Raw genomic sequence first — 24,371 nt, 5'->3', positions numbered from 1 at the left:
TGTTTACCTTGGCATTGCATAGCTTTTGAGATTGAGATTTCACAATTCTAAAAATATCTAAGCACTTTTATTTTTTTTTTTTATTTTAGGTACTAAATGAGATATCAAAACACTTGTACTTGATATTTTTAAATTCTTATAAGAAAGGAGAAATGCTTAAATTGTTTGGTCAAATATATTTGAGTACATACTGACAAGCCCAAATATTGCATTTTCTGAGTGTTTAAATTTGAATATCTTACTAATACAATCAGTAAGATATGAAAGAGATATTTTTAGCACTAACTGTGCACATGGTTCAACATCACTCATGCTTTTACTTGGTTATGCTTCATGGGGATATAGTTTCAGTGTAGCATTATTGAAGCCTAGGGGCATGGAGGCATCCCCACCAAACTAAATAGCTCTTGGCCAAGAAAATCATGTATATACTGAATTGAAAGTAAAGAACTAATTAAAGTGGTCAGCAGACATATGTATGAATGAACAATTCCAAGGATTTAGATGTAATGTTGCCTTAAATTTAGGCCTCAGTTGCACTGCAATTTCTGAAGTTTATATCGGCCCAAGAAAAACACTTCGAAAATCAACAATTTATTGTTAGTGTGTATGAAATATTAACTTTCTAATTTTAGCAGCAATTGAAAAAAAACAACAAACAACCAACAAACCAAACCAAACCAGGAAAAGTCTACATAATAATGCAGTTAAAATTTTTATACACATTTTCCAATGTCTACCCTTTGTGTTTTTTATGTTAGATTCATTCTTCCACTGCGTATTATTATTACCACTTAGTTACAAAATATAAAAAAATAGTATAACAATCAAATATCATGCAGACTTACAAAGAAAAATGAAAGCAAAACAACGTAGACAATAGTCACATGGTCAGAAGACCACTGCTGTTGCAGCTAAAAAAGTTAAAACCAAGTTTCAGCAGGTCAAGAAAATCACAGGCTAAGCAAGTGTGAAAACTTTGTTCTTGTAGAATTTGTACTTGTAGAGTTTGTACAAAGTGAGCAATGGGATAAATACTATAAATTGTAAATAATTTTGGTAACCCATAAAAGAATTAATATAAATATGGTAATTCTTTTTATTCTTTTCTTTTCCTGAATGTTTACTATTATGCAATTTACTATCATTATTACATGTATCTACTATTCTCTACATTAAAGACTTTAATTCTCATCCTTTATGACAAAAGGTAAAGGAAGACATTTTCAGGGTTACAGTCATGTAGGGATATATAACTAAAACCTCCATGGACAGAATAATAGAAAGAATAGTATGCAATATCTAATTTGGAAAGTCATTAAGGATACTTTCAAAGGTTAGCCATTTTTCTTTGTCTGGTTGTTTACAGTATATCTACACTTTGCAGTGCTGTAGTTATCCAGAGCAATTCTAAAGGCATCTTACAAAGCACTGTGCATGGCACAAAAAATGACATAATAATTCAAATCCTGAAACCAGTCTGACTGTATGAGTAGAGTTTTGGGTCCAGAATAATTCAAGCAAGGATATTCAGCTCAAGCTTATTACCCTGGACAGTGACTAATTTGCCTCAGGTTTCAAAAGTAGCTGGATGTGTTTAGATTTCAGCTTTTATATATTTCTGAGCTTTCTCTGTGCGTAGGTGCTTTTTTTGAGGATGATCCAAAGTTTCTAGAATTTTTAAATCTACTGGGTAAAGTTATATGTATCAAAACTCCAGTCAATGCTCTGTAGTATAATATGATCTGATGACCTTTTACATCTCTCAGGGAAAGTGGATTTAGAATGGGTTTTTCATCTACCTAACCAAGAATAAATGGCAAGTGTGACGTAAGAAGAGTGTGCTGATGGATTAACTATCTTTTAATTGATATTTTAAGCTATGTTTACTTTTCTCCTTTCTGATTTTTTTCTGCTATTTGCTATTCTGAATTTATAATAGTTAAATACAGACCTGAATAAACACTTGAATTAAAGTACCAAGTATGTTAATAATACATTGAATATATTTAGTTTTATTCTAAATCAGCTAACCCTGCATGACATTTTTCTTGATCCTATACTACGAATAAATTTAGCTGAAATAAAGCCTCTATGTATGTATGCTTTGTTTCTTGGCAATTGACAACATACATAGAAAGGGACAATTTGAATTTTGCTTGAATTTTATTTAAATTAGAACTAATTTCTAGAATGTTACTTTAATTATGTTAATATAATTAGAATAACACCTTAAATGCAAAATATTATTTCCATTGTTAAAAACTCTGACTCCTATTTCAGAGTAGAAATTAGTATTAATTGTATAGCATTAATAATATATTATCATTTAGCAGAATGGTATTATTTGTTCCATGTTTTTTTAGATATTGAGCAGAAAAATATCTGATCTTCTTCTCTTATTCTATGTCAATAACTTAGACAAAAGGGAAGGAGGAAACAAAGTCACTCTGTCCCACGTTAGCTATCATCTTACTAAGGAACATAGTACCCACATAGTTTACATACTGGTAGCATCTTCTTAAGAAAGTAGAAGGCTGTAAAACCATGCCTCTGACTCCTAGCTTCAAACCAACAAAAAACCAACATTAGATGGGAGAACACGCTGTCTCAGTTCTTCTTTAAAAGATGAAAGAGGGCTTAAAACTTGGTCATCAAAGACAAGTAGCAAATTAGTCCACTATCTCATCATTTGAAAATACTTTTTCTCTGCTGGTTTGACCTTACTGTTTTGGATTAAAACGTACTGCTGCTGTTTCTCACAGGTTCACATCACTATCTTTAGTTGCAAGTACTACTGACCATGAAAAAGGAGAACACTGTGACCAATGTTATACAATGATCCTCAGTTTCAGAATTGTCTCCTCTTTAATTCAGGACCTCCAGAACATGTCTTTCAGAAGAGCAATCTTAGTGAGTTAGTACACAGGTAGGAGAGATTTTATTACCCACACTGGTATCATTTTACTTTGGTTTCTCTTCATTCATTGCAAATATACAACAGAAACAGTTCTGCTCCATAGAAATGTACTAACCTCCTACTGAGTACTATGATTCAATGTAATTTTGAAATTATAGCACTGTTACACATTTGTCTGTAATAAAATGTAGCACTCAAAGGTGAAGGAGAAATATTATTGACTAAGGCCACATGCAGGATCAAAAACTAGAAAGAAAATGCAGGAGGTTGAAAAATACTAGAGATCTTTGTATTATCAAGAAGTGGTAGATTATTGACCCTACTCATCCACTGATTGTCAAAGAAATCCCTACATAAACTATTGGTTTGTGATAGGACAAGGTGAGGTGACATTCATCAAGGAATAATCCTCTTTCGACACCACACACACTTTACATAGATCGGAAGAGAAGAGGAAGACACTGATCTCTTCTCTGTGGTGACCAGTGATACAATCCATGGGCAAGGCCTGAAGTTGTGTCAAGAGGGGTTTCAGTTGGATATTAGAAAAAAGTTCTTCACCAGAGGGTGGTTGGGTGCTGGAACATGCTCCCCAGGGACGTGGTCACAGTACCAAGCCCAAAAGAGTTCGAGAATTTGGACAATAATCTTAGGCTAAAATTTTGCAGGAATAAAATAAGGTACATTACCCAGAGGAGAAAAAAAATCCCATTAAAACTCACTGTCTCTTTTATTCGATATTTTGCAGCTTTAAAATGAATGAAATGTAACATTCTTGTTAAAGCAAGAAGTTTTCAATTTCTCGAACACCTAGAGAAACCTCTAAATAAACCTAGTGAGGAAAAGAAGAGAAGGAAAAGTAATTTACCATTGCTGGACAAATGATACTTTGCAGCTATGTAAGCTTTTAATACATTAGATAAAGAATTATAAATTGTTTCTTCATGACTTTTTGATAATTGTGTTCAACTACTCTTCATTCATTAACCAAATAGAAGACATTTAAATATTAGAAGACTCTACTGGAATGTACAACTATAATTCTCTGAAACTCATAATTTGCTGTTTTAAACCTAAGTTTTTATGCAGCACATTCTTTTGCATCTACTTTTCTTATATATTCCAAAGTGGATTTTCCTTAACTTCTCACACTTTGCATTCCTCAGTGTTTTTTAGGCATGGGTTTCCCAAGGGATGTGCAAAGCTTCTCAAAAGAAAAGAAACAAACTAAAAACCAAAAGAAGCAACTCTACATAAATATCTTTGTGCATACAATAAAGCAAAAGTGCCGAAGGCATAAATATTAAGAACTTGAGCTGGATGCTATTACAGGTTCATTTCATAGAATCATGGAATCATTAAGGTTGTAAAAGACCTCCAGGATCATTGAGTCTAATCTTTGACCAAACACTACCATGTCAACTAAACTGTAGCATTACATCCAATCATTTCTTGAACACTTCTAGGAATGGTGACTCCACCACCTCCCTGGGCAACCCATTTCAACGTTTAATAACCCTTTCTGTGAAGAAATTCCTCCTGATTTCCAACCTGAACCTTCTCTGGTGCAGCTGGAGTCCAAGTCCTAATGTCCCGTTGCTAGTTGCTCGGGAGAAGAGGCCAACCCCCTCCTTTCAGGTAGTTGTAGAGAGTAATGAGGTCTTTCCTGAGCCTTCCTTTCTCCAGGGTAAACAACTCCAGCTCCCTCAACCACTCCTCATATGACTTACTCTCCAGACTCTGCACCAGCTCTGTTGCCCTTCTCCGGACATGCTCCAGAACCTCCATATCTTTCTTGAAGTGAGGGACAAAAATGAACATGGGACTTGAGGTACGGCTTCACCAGTGCCAAGAACAGAGGGACAATCACTGCTCTAATCCTGCTGGCCACACTATTTTTGATACAGGTCAGGATGCCATTGGCCTTCTTGGCCACCTGGGCACACTGCTGGCTCATGTTCAGCTGTTGTCAACCAGCGCCCACAGGCCCTTTTCCACCAGGCAGCTTTCCAACCACTCTGACCCCAGTCTGTAGCACTCCCTGGGGTTGTGACCCAGAGGCAGGACCTGGCATTTGACCTTTTTGAACCTTATACAGTTGGCCTCAGCCCATTGATCCAGCCTGTCCAGATTCCTCAATCAACACTGACACCCTACTTGGTGTCATCTGCAAACTGATTGATGATGCACTTGATCCTCTCATCCAGGTCATCAATACAGATATTAAACAGGACTGGGCTTAATACTGAGCAGAAATATAGGAATTATAGACATAATTTTTAATTCTACTTTTCTACCTTCTTTTCTGAAAGACTGGAATTTTTTAGGACTGATGCACAAGACTATGACAAAATTAAACTGTATGATCCATATTGTCCTGAACAGAATTCATAGACGAGATCACAGGAATAGATGAAATATGTCTTCTGATACGTCATTATTAAAAGACTAAAGCAATGAGGTTAGTCAGTGTGAAACAAGATAACATAATATTTAACCATAGTCATGCAGTTTTGGCACAGGTAGACCAGGATGTCTACTCAACCTCAGAGTGACCACCACAAAATTAGACTGATGCTTCAAAGACAGTAGATCACTTTCCCATCTGTAATAAGATGAATAATTACCATTCAAGCTAGTAGAGTTCATATACTTAATCTTACAGAGAAACTTTTCCCCTCTCCACCTTAGATGATGCTGAAAAAGAAAGAGAATATGAGAAACTACTGTGGAAAAGAGATCTCTGAGATGGTATAATGAGGAATTATTCCACATCCACTACAGAGACACAAAAATGAAGCATGAACATGATTCTCAAAGTCATCATACACAGAACAGGGGAGGGAGATGCAAAATAAATTCTTGTCTGAGTATGATAACAGAAACAGGTAAAGGAAAACAAACAAACCAAAACCAGCAAATATTGTTTCACAAAAGGAATTAAATGCTACAGAAAAAAAAAACAACAAAAAAACAAACAAACAAAAAAAACCAAACAACAAAAAAAAAACCAACATGTATTATAATAATGGTTTTTAAACCATTTTCCTGAGAAGTTTTGTGTGAGATAAGACCAAGGGAAAAATATTTATAACCTGCCAAAAAAGTAAATAAATTCAAACTTCAACAGAAAAACCTATCCCTTCTTCAAAATAGTTTGTTTGAAGTAATCCACGTGATGAAATTAAATGTGTCATATTCTTGCAACTCTATTAGAGTGCTTTTACAAGGTTACAGTCAGGAAAAAATACAAAGGAACTCATAATTAACATCTGGATCCATTTCATTTTATGCTTGTTCAGAGTGTGTAGGAAAAAATGTTTCAGTTATCTTTGTGAAGAAATGTATTCTTATCACATATGCAAGGTTTAAAACCAGTTTATATTTCTCAGGCATTGAAAAAGGTTTATGGTGTATGTGGTTGTTTGTTACCGAGCTTAATCTTCACCCTGACAGGCAGTGCTATGACCTGGAGGTCACACCAGATTTGGTTACAGGAGTTTTATAATGAGCCATGTTTGATCAGCACAAACAGTTAGCTTGTGTTTCCCACCAATATTTGTTATTGCATCTCAGCAAACAGAAAAAGATAACAGGGTTATCCCAAGAGGATGCTGAAAAATGCATGGCATAACCATTGTGTATTTATTTTGTGGTGGTCCCTGTGTGAGCCTTTTAACAGGATAAAGAATTCTGACAAAAGGAAATGTAAGTCAGTTACTGTGAAGAAAATTTGAACTTTGATTTTCCTAGGTTATATTTAGGCTTTGTTTTGATGCACATACATGGTAAAATATGTAATTGGTTTAAAAATATGACAATGGATTAATAATCAGTACAGTAATAAATGTGTTGTATCATGAACAACTGGGTTTGGATTATACCAGCGACATTTGTACCTTAATAAATTTGTGTAGGTCTTTTACAAAGAAAAAAAAATAATTTCCCCTGAATTGTCCTGCCCAGAGTTTATTTTAAAGTGCTTATAATTTGTTTCATGACTGGATAAATCATGTCTGCAAAGACTTTTGCTGAGATATGTACCATGATGCAAGTGCTCCAAGTCAGCTGGATGTGTGTTTCCACCCAAAGACATTAAAATACTGTTAGCACAGTGCTAAATTCACAATTAAACTCCACACTTGTGAATCAAAACTGGCATGCATTTCAGATAATTTGGGGGACAAACATAAAGAAACCATACACACATAAATCCTAAAGCAGACTTTAGAAGTCCAGTTCTGGAGTCAAATTCAGGGGCTACTTCAGCACAGTTCAAACATGAGGTATCTACCAATTTTTCAAGATGTTAATTGCTTTTTACGTCGCTGAAAAGTCTGTTTACAGTGATGGTGCAAGCCATCCAACTATTCCCTTATAACATTTAGGAAATTTTGTCTAATGCTAAATCTTGACCAATCATTTGTTTTCAGGGATACCATTCAAGCAAGAATGACCCGTACTGCAGCCTCTACAAATAATCAGTAGTTCTGCAATTGCAGTCCCACAGCTCTGACGTTTGGGAAAAAGAATACTGAAGTAAAATGTGACAAGCACTTTGTCTGTCACAGAAATTATTACTAGAGCAATTATTCATGTTTTAATTCAAAGCTAAGCCATTACATTCTGGAATAGCAACTTAATATTGATTTGCTGTCTTTTCTCAATTTTCAATAAACCAAACCAGACCAAAATTGTTAAGGTCAGCTTTTGATGTAGACAAAGTAAACCAAGAAACAGTTGAGTAGACTTGTTTGACATTAATAATAAGTCTCAGAAGGTAGTATTGTTCACTTCTTTTAGAGGGAGACTACTTATATGGGGGAAGGGAGGGAAATTAGTTTCTTCCTCTGACTTGATTGTTATGTCACATTGTTATGTGACTGCTGTAGAAAGTAGGTTAGTAACAATTTTGAAATGAGATTTTTTTTCAAAAAAACTTTAAAATTCCTTACTGCTAGGTCAGAAAATTATAGCTGAATGGCTCCAGTCTGCTGGTTAGAGCACTGCCCCAGGAGGAAGGGCACTAAAAGCTTTTGTGCAGCTCCAATATGTTGTTAAATAAATATCTTTATCACAACTGAACAATTTATGCAAGAAAATCGAACATATTAGTCCATAATACCCTATTTTCCAGGGGACAGTACAATCAAAAATGAAAAATTTCATTTTGATGAAAAATAATACAGTCAAACTGTAGTACATACACATCACTATAATCATTTGTCTAACACAAAGATACACATCACAGGGGCTTTAGCAATTCTTATGACCCACAATGTTATCATTATGCAAACTAATATTTTTACCTAAAGAGCATTAATAGAAGAGATTTGAAGTTTTCTTTGCTCTTTTAAATTCTGTGAAAAGATTCTAATATTAAGCATCTTTAACTCTCTTCTTCATAACGTTTTTTACTCATATACTCCTTTTGGACTCCTTATTTATCTTTTAGTCCTTGTATATTTATACTTCCCATATATTTAAAACAAGGATCCATTACGTGACACTCACAAAATACCACTCCCTTTAGTTTCCACTGTTAAATAGAACTTTGGTGTAGAAATTGGTGTTGTACATATAACATGAGAAAATTTTCTGTTATAAAACAAGGGCTAACAGAGACCTTGGTAAGGAATTGTTAAAAAATAATCATGTGAACTACAACATCAGCTTTTACTCTTAATCTGACAACTAATAGCTTTCTACTCTTTTGCCATTCTCTATATTGTGAAAAATGCAAACATACGTATTTAAGAAAAGACTTATTGTTGATAAACTACTTTAAATTATCATTTCTGCCTCTTTAGGGGTTTTTGTGTGTGTGTATGTTTGTTTTCTCTGTCACAAACACGCTGAGAATCTTTGATGCAATTGTCACTGTACGAAGGATGAGCCTCCTCTTCTTTGCTTTGTGACACCAAGTGTGTAACAGTGAGAAGCAAGAGGCACATATTTTGTACTGGTATTGCATGTATATTGCTTCAAGAGGTTTCAAAAGCCTTGTTTCTTTTGGATACAAAGTTGTTGCTTTTCCTCAGCTAAGCAGTTACAGGTAATGTTGTGCAGCTCTTTGTCTGTGGGGAATTCTAAAAAGCTATACATCCATTCAAGCCATTATGGTTAAGCTTTTGCGAGCTGGTTTTTTTTTTCCTGTTAAGATATTGTGAAATGGATTCTTCTTTTTCACTTTTTTTGAAGGCCACAAGTTAAAACCCTTCAATAATTAATTTCTAAACTGTATCTCTAAACAATATGTTTTATTTAAAATTATTTGAAAAATATTACTTAAAGTCTAGCTGATTAAATGTTACAGATAGGGCTACTCAACACTGTCCAGCCTAAGCCACTTTTGTAAATGGACTTATGCTTTAGACTGAATTTTAGTTTATTTCAAAGTTAAAGCCTTAGCAAAACTGATTTAATCAACCACCATTTTAGAATAATGAGTGGAAAATAATCTTTTCAATGTTAAAAACTACTTTTCCCCAGATATTTGTTATAAATATATTTGCTCTTTTTGTTATGCAGATTGACCCTAGAACCAGAAAAGGAATTGACCTTTAATTCTCATGGAAAGGATATTTTGGGCTTTTCCTTTCTATGTTCATGAAAAGGCATTCATATTATTCCACATGCTAAATCTATGCATATGACCATTTTTACTGCTTTTAATATTAAGAACTATAATTACCTTTGAGTACTCTTTGTATTACTGGTTAGAGAGACTTGATGACATCCCACGAGCATTAAGGCTAATTTTGCTATTCCCCTAGTTCAGGGGAACACATTACCTGCAGCAGCATTGTTTGCAAGGGCCAGTAGAATACAGCTGGGGTTCAGGAGGCATTCTATCAATTAAAGAGCTTTCAGCAAGCATGAATATGCCAATAGCCTCTATTGTACAGACAAAAGGAATACAAAAGTTTTATCTGTTGAGGGAGACTAAGATAATTTAACAAACAGTTTAAATTGTATAATAATACACAATTACCTCAACAAACTTTTTGTTCTGCCTATACAAGAAATGAAAAATGAAAGAAAAAATGTACATTGTAACTCTATCCTCCCATAAAACACAGATTACGTATACCATTATCCAGGACTACTGATGGACATGGAGAAAACATTACCAATACAAAAAATCAGGACTAACCTCGGATTTTTATCAAAACCATTATTCTAATGTAATGCAAATATACTTTAGTGAGAAATGAGTATTAAGTTATTTTTAAAGTATAAGGCATTAACAACATGTCACTCATTGAGATGTTGTTTCTACTTTTTGTGAGAGAAAACCACTATGCTTTTACAATATACCTATGATTAGCATGCTGTTAATATTAAAAGATGTCAAGAGGACTAAAATCTTTACTGCTAGACCAGAATAGTCATCTCAGAAATGTTCTAAGCCATAGAAATGCAAGTGGATCAGTAGGACTGGTGTTCTTGTATTTAACATATACAATCTTTAATATGGAATGTAAAATAGCTGCTACAGTAACGGAGAATTCCAAAACCAAAATTAAATACCAGCTAACAGGACAGATTTGCATCTTCTCCTTTTGCCAAGCATTTTTCCTTACTAACTTTAGTTACCTGGTGCACCACTCTGGCAGCCACACCTACCCACCAGAGACTTTCTCTGTAGGGACCAAAGCCCCTTCAGAGCAGGTGGCTCCGGTGAGCCAACAGGTCCCCTCTTGATTCCCTGCACACCCTACACTCACAGAGTCAGGCCAGATTTCCTTACTGGTTCAACTTCAGATTTCTCACTGCAGTCTCACACCTCTGGATCCATAAAATAATTTAATCATGGTGCAACATCAAAATAACAGCTCGAGCTGGTGCCTCCAAGGAGGGACTCAGAACAAAAGAAGACTTGGGCTTTTATACTCTCACAGTCTAAGCGCTGGGGTTTCCCAGCAGAGTCCCTGGCTCCTGCTGCAGTGTCCAGTCCTCTATCTGGGCCACAACTCCCCAGGCTTTTTGTTGTGCAAAGGGTCGGCAGGTCACAGCCTCCTGCCTTGGGCTCTGCCACCCAGAGCTCACTCCGCAGCTCGCACTGCAGCTGCTCACCCAGCTACCTGCACTGAATGTATTTCTCAACACTTACCACGTTAATTGCTTTACCAAGAGAGAATTTCTCCTTCTCCATGCTCTCTTATTTCCAGCTAAATATATTGTTCAGAAAGCTTATCAGTGCTTCTCCCATATAGAGTCAGCAGGAGGCAGCAAAACCTCAAAAAGAGAATAGAATTGCAGGGCTGGAGGCAACTTTTGCCAACAAAATGGGCGTCAAGAAGCCTACCAAAGAGTTTGCACTAACAAAGCTATGAGCAGCAAAGAAGGTAAATTAGTCTACTGTGTTCTCTTACACCAACACTTACTGAAATAACCTGAATGACTGTTTATTAGTGAGAATGATTTTTAGATCTTGTAGAAATGTTTGTATAGATATGTGTGAAAGTTATATACACATGAAAGCTTTTATATTTACATGTAAATGGGGAAATAATGCAAACTCTAGACTTTTGACTGCATTAAACTATGCTGTGTTGATACAATTAGTTGTCCTAGGATAAAAAGTGTTTTCCACTGGAGTTAGAAAGTGGTTAACCCCCGGGGGTGATGTTCCTGATGTACCAGGGCCAATCAGAAGTTACATTTTGCTACTGTAGAAATCAACATATTGCAGCAGACATGAAAAGAAGGAGGATGACACTGTTGGAAGAAAGGTAGCCGTGGTCTAAGCCACGGGGAGAGAGGGGCCAGCGAGCCCCACTAGGGGCCAAGGCCCCCAGCCCCCAGCTGAGACTACGGGAGACCCGGTGTAGTGTTAAAACTGGACCAGGTCCCGTGGTCAAGGGTTGGGGGAGTTTTTTCACTGTCAGCAGCAGAAGAAGAGACTGCAAGCAGCGGTAGAGCAGCACTGAACAGAGAACGGTGGCTGAAAGCCAAAAAGATAGCCAGCAGCAGTGAGATGGCGTGGAGCCAGGCTCAAAGACGCAGAGAGAGATCCTGCAGGAGAGGGAGTACAAGCTCCAGGCCTGCATTCACCCACTGCATCCAAGAGCCGTCAACAGACCAGAGAAAACTCAGCAAAAGCTGTTTTGGGGGTAAGACTGAATTACTTTCCCAAAACCCTGAAACCTCCAAGAGAGGAGGGGTGGACTTCCAAACTCTCAGGGAGTCTTGAAATGCAGCAGCAGTTAGAGACAGAGAGAGAAGAGCTGAGAGCTCGGAGACGTCCTGAGAGTTGGATCAGGATGGAATGTGGAGGAGGTGGCTTTGCCCCCCCCATCCCGCTGCTGCTGCCACACTGGCAAGCTGAGACAGAGCAAAGGAGCTCTGGTAGGACACTTAGGGCAAAGACTGAACTGAGAGCTGCCCTAAATGTTCTAACTCAGGAGGAATGAAAATCTCCAAGGAAGTCCCCCAAAGGTTAAGGCTCGAGGGATTGGAATTTTCGCAAAGTAAGAACAGGAAAAGTCTGACTACAGTACTCAAATCTACTACCTTAAAAATGAAAGACACTAACTAATACCACAGAAACTAATTTGAAGGAACTGTGACCTGAAAAGTGGCAAAAGGACTTTTCCCTTTTCTTCTGGTACTCTTGTTGAAGAAAAAGAAAAATTTAATCTAATGTAAATGTATCATAAAAAGATAGTTGTTACCTATATACATGTATGTAAATAAACTTTGCAAGTATTTTTCCCTTCCCCCAGTGCTGAGTAGTTGTGTTTTGTCTGAGAACCCTTTCACACTGGGGCAAATTGTGGGAGGGGGGCTTGAACTTGGAAATTGGATTTCTGAGGGTCTCAAACCACCACATTAGTTCACAATTTTTTACTTTTGTTAAATTCTAATTTAAACTATCCACAAAAATAAGCAGTCTTTGTTTCAGTCCTTATGTTCTGTATATGTGCTTTATCATTCCCCACAAAAAATAAATGTTGAGTTCCTAAGTTCCTATGCCTTTAGTTGATAAGTGTCTGTGACACCCTGAATATTTCACTTATCCTGAGTATTTCAGCAGTTCTTCAGTGAGGTAGTACAATACTTCTCTAAAGACTGAAGTAGCAATTTAATCTAATAACTCCAGGTCAAAAAGTCTCTGCCTTGGACCTTAAACACTAAAGCAGTTTCAATAACCACCACGTTATAATAATACACAGGCAAGAAGTAATTTTAGGGAAGGGACTTTGGGGGATGGTAAAACAGGAACAAAGAACAAAGAACAAGTATTACAGGCAGGGCTGTTGTTTTCAATTGTTTTCATGTTGCTCAGCAATGTCTTGTTTAAAAATTCTTCTTTCACTTGTACATATCATTGTCAAACAGAGGCTGTTGGGGCTTCAATTTTCTTTTTCAGGCATCTGCCTTGGATTTATTTATTCTCATTTAAATACTATTACATTGAAATTATTGTTTTTTCATCTCATTCACTTTTTCAGAGAGCCACAACAAAAATCCAGTTCTCTGAATTTAAAAAAAATGTCTTTTTCATGAGAATGTATTAGCATCACCTTCAAAACTTATTTGTTGCGAAAGTGACCTTTGTGTCAAGGATGTGCATTTTGCCCTTCCATCATCTACTAAAAATGGCCAAATGAAAGGCCTTTGAGAAACAATAAGTTTCTTTGAGAAACAATGAGTTTCTGAACTCACATTTTAGTGAGTACATCCCAAATACATGTCACATTTAACAAAACCTAAGACTCCAAAGTGTACTTCCCTGTAGTACTCTCCACTTCCAGTGACCAGTGTATATCCAGTTTTAGGTGTTGAACTGAGAATTAGTCTTTCCTGCACAACCATCTACTCTTCTTTACCAGGTCTTCCTGAGAGAAGAACCCAGTTGCCTGATTCAAATACAGAGGCATCAAGAGCTAGGTTTAAAGGCAACAGTCAGAAAGTTTGAAAGTAACAGTAGAGTTTGACAAGAGACAAAAAAAATTAGATGGAAAAAAGATACTGAGATAGCTATAGAGAAAAATGGCAAACAAGCATTCAGAGAGGTTGACTGTCATAAATGATTGCTGGGGAGAGAAATACGAGAAGAAAAGAGACTAGCAGATGGGAGGAATAAAGGAATAAGGAGATTGAGGGAAACAAGCTCTCTAGGCAGAGTCTAGAACCGAGAAATTGTTGTAAACACATAAAGGTGGGTAAATATGACATGACAACAAGGCTCTAGAATGGAAGGAGCAAAGACGCTTGGAAGAGACTCATTTGATAAGGATCTGGTTAAGGTTAGTGAAAAGTTTCTACACTGTGGTAGGTTGACCCCTGCCATCAGCTAAGCACTCAGCAGACTCTCACCCACTTCATCTCCTCTCCAGTAGGATAAAGGGAGGGTATTGGTGGAGAAAAAAATTAGTAAAAAACTTCTAGGTTGAGAAAAAAGCAGTTTACAGGTTAAAAGGAATAAAAAGAGGAAAAAAGAAAAACTTGGGTGTTGGAAAGGCATCACTCAGTACCTCACAAGTACCTCCCATCACTCACTACCTCTCCCCCAGCAGAACAATGCTCAGCCAGCCTCCTAGAAATGGCTATTTGGAAAGACTACACATAGTTTTTATTGCCAAACCTGATGTTACTTGGCATTGGTTCAGTCAGCCTGGGTCAGCTGTATCCCCTCCCAAACTCCTGCCCACCCCCAGCCTACTCACTGTGGGAGAAGGAATAAGGAAAAGAAAATGCCTGAACACTGCAAAAGGACTGTTCAACAACAGTCACAACTCTGGTGTATTACCAACACTGTTTTGGTCCCAAGTATGAAACACAGCATCATATGGGCTCCTCTGAAAAAAACTAAAATGAAATACATACAATAAAACAAGAAACAATGTCAAAATAAGAACAGAAGCACTGAAAAACAGACAAAAATATTTTATAGCAAACCTAACTGAAATTCAGGGCATGTTCATTTTTTTTTATAAAAACAGTGATGTGGAATACAAGCTCTGCCTCTCAAAAAATCTCATCTTCTCTCATAAGAAAGCCCATCTTACACATTAGCATGTCTGCTTAGGATTAGACCAGAAGTGACTATCACTAATTGTATTTTAAGTACTTTTGAACTTTCATACTCTAAAATATGGATTCAATTTTTAATATATTCCATAGATACAACAGAGTAACATTCAAGCAGTTTGTGGTTCTTCATGCTATATTTTGATCTCAGATAAGTGCTTTTCATTTTAGCCTCTGTTGATGCACTTGCAGACTACTGAAAACCAGGTCTGGTAGAATTGAGAAAGGAATGTGACTTCTCAGCCTGAATTGGGTTTCCCATGTGACTTCAAAAACATGATGGAAAAGCTGATATGGCAATAAAAAGTAGCTTCTTGAATAAAATATATGCCACATGAAATGTTGGCTTAGAGAAACCATACTGTTTTGCTCTTGTTAATTTGATAATTCACTGACTTTATAGCTCCTCTAGCAGAGATATTGAGCATCAGAGCTGAGTTCAAAAGCATTAAGCTAGAGAAGATATGCATACTTTTTTGACATATCTCTCTTGCTTATGCAGGAGAACTTCTTTCATCTTAGAAGCCTGAAGCAGAAAATATTGTGATAGTGGGGTGACAGAAATCAAACAAATGCTTGTATTAGGAGAACAATGTGGACTTTGAGATATAAAAATCTATCTATTTCTTGATAGATTAAAACTTTTCAGAATGAAACATTTTTGATTGCTATCACGTGTATTAAAACCTACATTACTTTGATATATGCCAAATTGCTATTGTCACTTACCTGAGCTCAGATGTCTTGTATTATAGGAGCATACATATGAGCCAGAGCACCACACTTATAGTCCCTTCTTTTTCAAGTATGCTGACACAAAACAGCAAACTTAGGTATTTTGGGATTTTTCTGGAGTTTTCTTTCCATTTATATTTTAAAAAAATAGGTAGTTTTATAATTTTTTTTTTTTTCTTTAAAAACAGCTTGTTCTATCAATTTCAGTGGTGGGACACATTAGGTTGAATAATTCCCTCTCTCTAGCAACTAGTCCTTTCCTTCCAAAAGTAGGTCAATGTATTTATTTCCATTTTAGTTCCTATTTGTTTTGTTTGTTCCAATTCCAAAAATATTTCAAGTTTTTAAATGAACATTATTGAGGAAATTGATACGTAGTTCAAGTGTTGCATAAATTTTTACTTCCCTTTTCCCAAGTGAAGAAGGACTAGTGAACACAAACTGCTCTGAAACTGATAAATTAGCTGTCACCTAACAAAACTTCCCTGTTCCAAACATATTTGACACTGACACTTTACTGTTCTTCTCAGAAGAGCTGCAAGAATAGATACATTCCAGAGTGACAGGAGAACAACTGACAGTGAGATGCTATGCTAATACAGTTGAAATTATTTTCCAAAGTGTTTTGTAATGCACAGCACAAATTCTGAAAAATGAAAAAAGTCAAACACCTTTTATCAGACTCAAGATATTCTGCCACAATGAGGATTTAGAAAACTAGGATCTCTATACACACTGAAGGGCGATATTAGCCTCTGTAGGAAGTGGAAATCTCCTCACAGGAGGTGGGAAGTCTCTGACTCTTTCAGAAGACTTGACAGTGAGGGTATCTATATTCTGCAGCATACCTTAGGTGCATGACCAGTGTCATACTTTTTTCTTTTATTAAAATTATTTTCGTATTTTTTATGTTCTAGTAATTTGAATTCACCCACCCACAAATTCTGAATGCCTTCATAATTTACATATATTATTTTAATCTACCAAGACTTCATTTTATCAACCTATTTACTGCCCACGTCTATATTTTTAACAGTGCTGTGCATAGGAGTTAAGCCAAGGAAGCTATATAAAAGTATTAAAGTTTATATTTAAATTTGGCATTAATAGTTAATTTATACAGAATTATAATTGCTAAAAACAGGTTGCTTATTTTTGAGTCTTTGACTTTGAAAATTACAGAATTGAATGCCAATTTAGCCTACAGTATGAACATTCACTTTGAATAATCAGTAATGTTCTATAATTGTATATGAAAATTATTTAATGGCAGTTTCAGCTTCCTAGCTGGATAACAATTCATTTTAACCATCCATAATTCAATCAGATTACATCTTGTTTTACATATTTTAATAGATGCTTCCTTCTGGTTATTTTACAAATTATATATGCAAATGATGTATTAAATAATTGATGAAGCACCTTGTTTTGCTTGTAGCTACAAGTGATGCTTTTCTTCACAAATATATTTAGGCAGTAGTTCTTTTCACAGCAAGATTTTTGCATAGTATTTTAAAAGATATTTAAACTCCTGCCGTGATGAGGGCTTATTTAGAAACACCAAGTGTAATTTAGTAACCTTATTTATGAAGGAATTTATAAAATATAGTGAAAAATCATTGCAGAAGAATTTCACAGCATAAGATCCAAAACTCCTTAGCTCTTGGGACATTCTGTACTATTACATTCTATGATAGGATAATGTATATCAGCCTAATTAGCCTTCCTGTTTTATTAATGCTTTATAAAACTGTTAGAGGTTAATGATGCAGTTATTTTTTCTACTGCCCAATTTCATCCTATAATACTCAGTAAAAGGGGAAATAGTGCCATTATTCTCTTACTAGACATATGGTAAATACTATAATGGAATATTATGTGTTATGCATTATTTACAATTGTATATATCTATATCTATATATCTATATAGACATATACATGTATAGTTAGGTACATAGACATAAATAACAAGAATACTTCTAATATTAGATATTCCAGGATTCATCCCTTAACCTATTGTATAAAAGTGCCAGTTTTAAATATTACTTCCCTCTTTATTTTTAACTGAACATTTAACATATGCTCAGTATTTCTGTAAAAAGACTTCCTAAAATAAAAGTGGATATTTGCAGGCATACTAGGTCCACAAATCTCAGGCTTGTGTTTCCTTACCTTGTAATTATTACATTAGTAAGTTTTAAACAATCTTTCATTTGCAGATATGCACAATATAAATGCAAAAAACTTTCCTTTTCAAGCTGTGAAATTTGAATGAATGAAAAATGAAAAATAGCTATCATGATTGAAAAGGCCAGAGAGTTCATGATACTGTGTAGGCACTTACAAAGTTTCTGATTGGGCACTAACGAATGAAAATCATTTCAGTGCCTGTAAATTAATATAACAGGATACAACACAGAGTAACACAAGCACAGAGTAACTTTCTCTGAGGACACTGAGATCTTCAGGCATGGGAATGGGCTACCCAGGGAAGTGGTGGATTCTCTGTCCCTGGAGGTTTTTAAGATGAGACTGGATGTGGCACTTAGTGCCATGGTCTAGTAACCACGGCGGTAGTGGACCAAGGGTTGGACTTGATGACCTCGGAGGTCCCTTCCAACCCAGCTGATTCTATGATTCTGTGATTCTATGATTCAGAGAGGACTATAGAAACTAATGGGAAAGAGATGCCTCCATACAGATCTTAGCACACAACATTCTTCCTCTTAAGAATCTCAATCTTAAAGGTAGGTATTTCAACGTTCTCAGTTTTCCTTATGAGATAAGGGATATATATATCCACAGAAGATACTGAATTGATGCTCACTGAAGGTCAGAAAAGAGCTGCAGATGAATCCTGTCACTTTTCACCCTTGTGTTGCAATGCTTCATGAGGAGCCCAGGAAACAGCAGCCTTCGAAAGGCAGTGGTATTTGTAAAAGTATTTGTAAAAGGAAAGTCTAAATTCTGCAATTAGAATTTCCCTTTTTAAAGGGTACAAAGCAGATAACACTATAAAATGCAATGCTAGTGTGTTTCCCTTAAAAGAAATTAGTACAGTATGCCTCTTATGCCTCTTGATATGCTGTTGTTCTTTTCTTGTCCCTTTGCTTTTTTTTTTTGGGAGCCTATGGCAAACTGATCACCTGAGTGCCAGAACAGGGCAAGCAACACCCCAAAGTCCTGTTCAAAACACTTGCAGACAGTACTGTGTGCCCCAGAACAAAAGTCTGAAAGACGCCAGCATTTCTCCATTTGCTTTACTTGTTTTAGCTAACAGTGAGACCAGTTAAAGAGAGAGATTTATGTTACATTTATTTCTGCAGTTCTTTTAAATTTGTGCTTCTTGAAGAGGCACAGGCCTGTGGAATTTCTGCAGAACAAGTCCACTTTCCAACAGATTTTTTTTTTTTTAATTTCTAAGGTCACTCTGTCTTAGTGTTCGCACTTTGATACCATCTCTTTTTTCTTTAATATAGTTTCGCATAATATTTTAAATAATTACAGTGAAAAACAAACTGCATATTGAGAGCACTTAAGCACACAGTATCTAAACCTAGAATTGTTTGATACAGAACTGCCTATAATGGCTTGAATGGTTTGTTTCTCATCATGTTTATTGGTGATCAATCCAATAATGAATGCAAGGTTTCTTAAATTAATGAAGGCTAGAGCATGAGATGCTATATTTGATTAGTGTAAACTAATGTAGATTAGAGCAAAGGTTTGTAGAGTGAGATAGATTTGATGTACAGTTGGGCATTTTTTTTGGTTTTGGTTTTGGTTTTGTTTTTAAATTTGAGACTGAACACTCTCAGAACAATAAACAGTATCTTTTGATCGTGATTTGATCCTGACACAGCATGTGATAGCCTGTGAAAATTCAAATTCAATAAAAAATGGGGGTTTACAGGTGAAGATTCAATAAAATACAAGCACACACAAAAAAAAGAAGGAATTTTTGGTAGAATTTTTTTCCACTACATGAGCACTGAAAAAATAATAGTATGGATTTATTACATAGGTTTTCATTAATCTTAAAATAATTTGGAAAAAGATGATAAAAAATAGTTAAATAATAAATGATTTTTGGGAAACAATGAACAAGATAATTGAAATGTTAAACATAATAATCAGAAATTTATACTTATATATCAAGCTACAAATTTCAAAACAAAAATGTAGTAATCAGCAATAGTTTTTCCTTTTGTATCTGCATCTTGAGATGACCTTCAGCAGTTGTCATATCAGTTTGTTAAGTTCATTGAACATTGGTTTGCAACTGATTTCTAAGTACTGGTCTTCTCAAAATGTAAAAGTTTTTAAAGAAATTGTTTTTTACTAAGGTATAAGTACAAATCAGTCGGAAAACTGTGCTATTAAATGCAATTATTTAGTCCAATATTTTCCTTCTTAGGGAAACAGTCTTTCATTAACTGAACAACATTAACTGAAGTCATCATTTTGCTTCTGTTAAAGTAAATTTACCAGTAGTCAAATGTCAAGAAGATGAAAGTGCCAGTTTATTTGAAATATGAGCAATGTATTCATAAACAACAAACTTCCATCCTAAAATTTTTAACTTTATTTTACAACCTAAGCCATTTGTGCCAGTTACTCAACAATAAAATAAATAATGACTGATGTCATTTATTCTTTCTTACACAGAATTAGCAATGTAATCCTGTTTTGGTATTAATCACTATAGTTTCAACAGCAGGTGTCATTAATTCAACCTAATGTGCTGCAACCAATTAATACTTTTTCTCTAAACTCATTTGTTCTTTGGCTCTACATTGAAGAAATAATTGTTGTAAAGTAGCTCTTTTCATCATCTTCGGTGTGAAGAACTGTTCAGATGAAGTCTGTAACTCAACTTTCAGCAGATGCATTAATCTTACACTAGAATCATGATCTTCAAAGCATATAATGTGTTTTTCTGGTATTCTAAAATACATTTTCAAATAATACAACAGAAGCCTGAAATTGCTTTCATGGAGTAAAAGAGGCTTTTACTCAGTGAATACCTACAGATATCTCACTTTGTAAAACCTAGTAGTTCACACACCACTTTGAAAAGTGAGGTTAAGTTACTCGGTATTCAGTAATTACCAGGAAATGTTAACATGGTTCAATATGAATGCCACATTTCTAACAGAATCACTCAGACTTCGTCTGTTAATCTCTGTTGCTATTTCAGGATGTGGATGCTCCCTACAGTTTGCTGCATCATGTGAGGAGCCACTTTCCACACTGCATTTTGACAAGAGCAAACTCAGGAAATCAGCTCTCCCAGGCACTTTATCTTCAATTCTGTTTTCCCCTCCCAGCATTACTGCACTGGTAGTTTTGCACACAACACCACATAAACTGAAGCATTTCCATTTTTCACCTGATATGATGTCTCTCGCCTCACTGAACTTCCTTGGCATTTACTGTGAGCTTGATGTATTCCTGTGCTCTGTCCTCCTCCTGGTGAGGAGGTCTGGAAATGTGAGGCTGTCCTCTGAATGTAGCACAAGGGCTGAGGTCATTAAAGGCCTTTGGGGCAGTCTGCTCTCTTAACCCTCCCCTGGGCCACACAGGGTCCAAAGAGTCACAGAGGTGCCGAATAGCAAGTCTGCAGTTATGACCCTGCCTTCCCAACATTGTGTGAACTGGTGTCCTGAAGACATGTACTCACTTGTTATCCTTTGCATGTGGTAGTAACTGCCTGGCACGTATCAGAGGCTACACTTGAAAATATAAACTGCAAGTTTCTTTTGCTTGACTAGAAAATGGGCCTTTTATAAGGACTATGGCTGCCCAGTGATGGTCTGTCCTTGCAGCTCACTTCATTAGGGCTCTACTTCTCTTGGATATACAGGATGCTTCCTGTATAATCTCTGCTGTAGAGATAATACTCAGGTGTTTCAAGATGATAATCACCCTCTGAGAGAGTTGCTGGGCACAAATATTGCCGTGAAAACATTCATTCAAGAGCCAGCAATCAAAATTATATTTTTATTTACTCAGTCACAATGCAAACTGTAGTCATAGGACTTTTAGAAAAGGAGAAAACCATTAGGAACACAGTCTGCACGCTTATTTCATATTAGAATAAGAGTGAGTGATGATAGCAAGATAGGTCAAGTAACTTCCTTTGGGAATATACCATATATATCAAAATGATAAAAAAAGTGGGTAGACTAAACCTGCAACTAATCAGATGGACACCAATAGATATTATTGGATTGACTTTCCCTAAATAGTTTCAAAAATACAACTCTCTCTTTCTCCTCTGAGAGATTAGCTTCATACAATCAAGGGAAATATGCTGACTGGATTTGGCCAGTGTTTGGGGCAACTCAAGCACTTAAAGCCGTGAGAACTGCCTGTCTATGTGCTTTCTCCCAGTTTACTCTTTCTGACCTTTGCCAAGTGTAAGGTACTGACAAACCAAGACCATATTTTAGTTCAATTCTCTTTCACACCCTTTTCCCATTTTCTTCCATAAATTAATCATGATTCAGCCGCATCTGGCTCACTGCTAAAAGGTAATGGCTGGCAAGAGTATAATAACTTATGTTTCCATCAGATGTACCCAAAAAAAGGAGAAAAAAAAAAAAAAGGAAAAAAAAACAAACCAACCAACCAACCAAAAAAACCCAACCAAAAAACTATCCAACAAAAATCTATTCTTTCCCTGGGGAGTGAGATGATAATGATTTTTTGTCCAATAGTAAATCTACCAAGGTACCTAGATCCCAAAGCAGTGCTTTTCTACCTGGCTCTTCCTAAAGGATGGCAGAGCAGCTGAAACAAAGCTTCCAGGAATCCAGGCAGCTCCAGGAGGAGGAGGAGGAGGAGGAGGAGGAGGAGAGTGAGCTATGACTGTACACAACAGAAATACTGAAATAGTGTTCTTCATTCCACAAGGAATTATCAATAATGTTATTATCGTTGGTAACATTTTCTACCTAAATCCTAACAGAGTTGAGTTGTGCCACTGTGAAATGCTTTCTGCAGCTGCTCTCAGGTGCTGCTTGGGAGGAAATGCTGTGGGAAAACTGCAGATTGTAGGATGCTCAGGGCGTACTCTCACAGCATTTGCCATGACGATATTCAAATTCTTTCCCAAATCTTCGTTTGCGAAGCCTAGCCATGATGATGATTCAAATTCTACCTCAGAAAGAATCATGTCTTACCAGTACCATCCAAGGAGTCTTTCTGCTGTGTCTTTTGCAACCGGACTTGTCTATCTTGCATTGGCCTTTTTAGCCACCAGTGTGCTTGTAACAAACGTGGGTAGAGCCCTTCCCAAGTCTTCGTTCATGAAGCCTAGCCATGAATTTGAATTCCACCTACACCCCATAAACCAAAATCCAAAAGCAACCTTTCTGCTTTATAGAGAGAGAATTTTAAAAAGATCTAATATGCAAAAATGGTGAGGGGTGTTACTATTTAATTTAGTATTTAATTATCTTTTTTTTTTAGGTTTACTAGTTGGCATCAAATGATAATATCCACTCTTATCAGTTCTCTAAGTCAAATTCCCAATTATCTTTTCTGTGTACATAATTACTAGTAAGAAAGACGATTAAATATTAAAGGCTTACATCAGAAAGAGTAGTAAAATACATTTGAATCCAACTGTTTTTATTTTAATTTTACCATTTTTATAAGCTTCATATATATGAAAGTAATGGTAATAATAATAACGCACTTCTTAGATTTATGTCAAGTCAAAACACAAAAAAGGCAATTTACATTTGAAATAAACAGCAATTTTAAGACTGCCTTATAATAATTTTTCCATAGCCTGTCTTCCACTTTCTGTAATTACATGTGATGTTTGACAGCATGTGCTCTGGGTGTAAGCAGAGATCACACAGCTTCCAGAGCTAACTTATAATAATGAAATAATCACCCATTCAGATACAAACACCAAAGAGATGGATCAACTTTTTTGCTACACCTTGCATAAAAAGTTCCTTTTGAGTGCCACATCATCAACGTGCAACATTTAAAGCAGAAAACTACCATTCCTCTTTTGTTCCAGTGAGCATACCAAAACACTGACTTCGTATTAAACAATTCACTGCAGAAACACAGAGACAAAATCATATCCCCTAGACATCAGCTTTCAAGATACTCATTCTCTCTGTACTTGCAGAATAGCACACAATAAGGCAATCACTGCTTAGGTTTCAGTCCACTGGATTCAGTGTTATTTCATGTGGAATTAATTTATCCGAATACATCTTAGTCATTAGATTTACACTTTTAATGAGTTCTGGATGAACACTGGTTTACCCTCTGGTTTTCTTTTCTTTTTTTTTTTTTTTCTTTTTTTGGAGGGGGTCTAAGGGACTCTCAGTTTTCAAAATTTAAAAATATCGTCTTTTTCTTGTTTCAAGACTGACCTGATTAATAGAGAAAGAACTCTTAGGATACTACTCAGATTACCAGTTCAAGGAAAGTGATGCTCAGGAAGACTAACAACCTCATAGTCCCATAGATAGCATGTTGATTTTAGCCTCACACTATACATGGCAGGAAAGGTGTAGAGGGACAGAAGATATGTCATTCTAGAGTGCACGAGGCATGCAAAGATGGGAAAGTGACACTGTGGTTTCCATCTTCTTCAGAAGCTGAGAATTACAGCATTTCTTAACCTTTTCTGTGCAAGACT

The 24,371-nt window shown here is 36.0% G+C and overlaps 1 protein-coding gene across 5 annotated transcripts in view; it reads right to left on the bottom strand.

Annotated features, from left to right (window-relative positions):
- The window catches only part of CSMD1 (CUB and Sushi multiple domains 1), a 1,084,078-nt gene that overhangs the window by 354,743 nt on the left and 704,964 nt on the right, over positions 1 to 24,371 (bottom strand). The gene's annotated exons all lie outside the window — the stretch shown is intronic.

Source organism: Chiroxiphia lanceolata, chromosome 3 (assembly GCF_009829145.1).
Source record: "Chiroxiphia lanceolata isolate bChiLan1 chromosome 3, bChiLan1.pri, whole genome shotgun sequence".
Classification (NCBI taxonomy): Eukaryota; Metazoa; Chordata; class Aves; order Passeriformes; family Pipridae; genus Chiroxiphia; species Chiroxiphia lanceolata.
Note: the sequence above shows the minus strand (reverse complement) of the source record. Positions and strands in the feature narration are given on the sequence as shown.